The sequence below is a fragment of the Anoplolepis gracilipes genome, unplaced genomic scaffold (assembly GCF_047496725.1).
Source record: "Anoplolepis gracilipes unplaced genomic scaffold, ASM4749672v1 Contig19, whole genome shotgun sequence".
NCBI classification, from domain to species: Eukaryota; Metazoa; Arthropoda; class Insecta; order Hymenoptera; family Formicidae; genus Anoplolepis; species Anoplolepis gracilipes.
Genome location: NW_027328667.1, coordinates 446,274 through 447,500, shown reverse-complemented (window position 1 = coordinate 447,500; position 1,227 = coordinate 446,274).

The following is a 1,227-nucleotide window of genomic DNA, read 5'->3' as shown; positions in this document are numbered from 1 at the left end:
TTACTCGCTCGGAGCGGTAACTCGCGCGAACGAGCCCGAAGGCCCGTCGCGCCGTTAAGCTCTTAAGTATATATAACATATATACTTATTCGCGCCGCCGGTCTTGTCGGAGCCGGTCGGCGACACTCTTCGTTATATTCTCCGTCTCCTCTCTCATCTTACGATTATACATATACATAGAGCGGCGCCTATGCGTATAACGAAGAGAGAGATTCGGCGGTGTAAAAAGAGCGCTTCACGATAAAAAAAACGTGAAGTTTTCGTGTGTGTGTGAACCATATTCCAGTGTGAATTCATTTATTTTGTATTTTGTATGACATCTTCCTACTTAATATCAAATCTGCAAAGACATATATTTTATTTAGTACATATATACTTAATCATAAGAATAATAATAATATTAATAATAATTGCTTTGTTATAAAATAAGAAATCAATTCAAAGTATTCATGTACCATAAAATCTCTCATACAAATAAAATAATTGATTCCCTTATATTCGTTACTATATAGATATAATTTGTCCAAAACTCATAAATAAATTTCCATCAATTTAATTAACAATTTACCTAACGTAACAATTTATATTAAATCAATTTTGTCTTCCCCCCCCCCAGAACAATAAATAACATAGTGATCACAAATATTCATTGTCTTTTCATATTCATGCTCGATCTAGTAATATTCTTTTCTTTTCCCCCTAGACTCAATTGCGAACATACCTTTACATACATAAATTTTATATAAAATTTATCATTTTCTTATTAGTCGTAAATCTTACTAAATAAAATATCAATTTTTACCAAAAAAGGGGAAGAAACATTATAATAAATGCCTACTAATAACGATGAATATAGTTAACCTGTTCTCATGTAATTCATTAGTACAGGCAACAATAATTGCTTAAATACCAAAATTTATATTCCATATGAAACTATTAATCACATACTTTTTTATCCGAAGATCCTTAAATAACCGCTGATTTCTTTGTCAAAATAATAAATACTTTCGACACGTCTTAGACCATATGTTCCTCCTTAAGCCATGAACTATATAACTTCCTAGAGTTGTCACTCTTGTGCCATTTTGCATTGGGGGACCGAGTTTGGTCCACCAATTGATTACGACCTGATGAACTTGAACATAAATATTAAAATCCTGTGTATACCCATTAACACATATATATTAACTTATTGAAAACGACCTTTTAGATTTAAATTTATAAAAA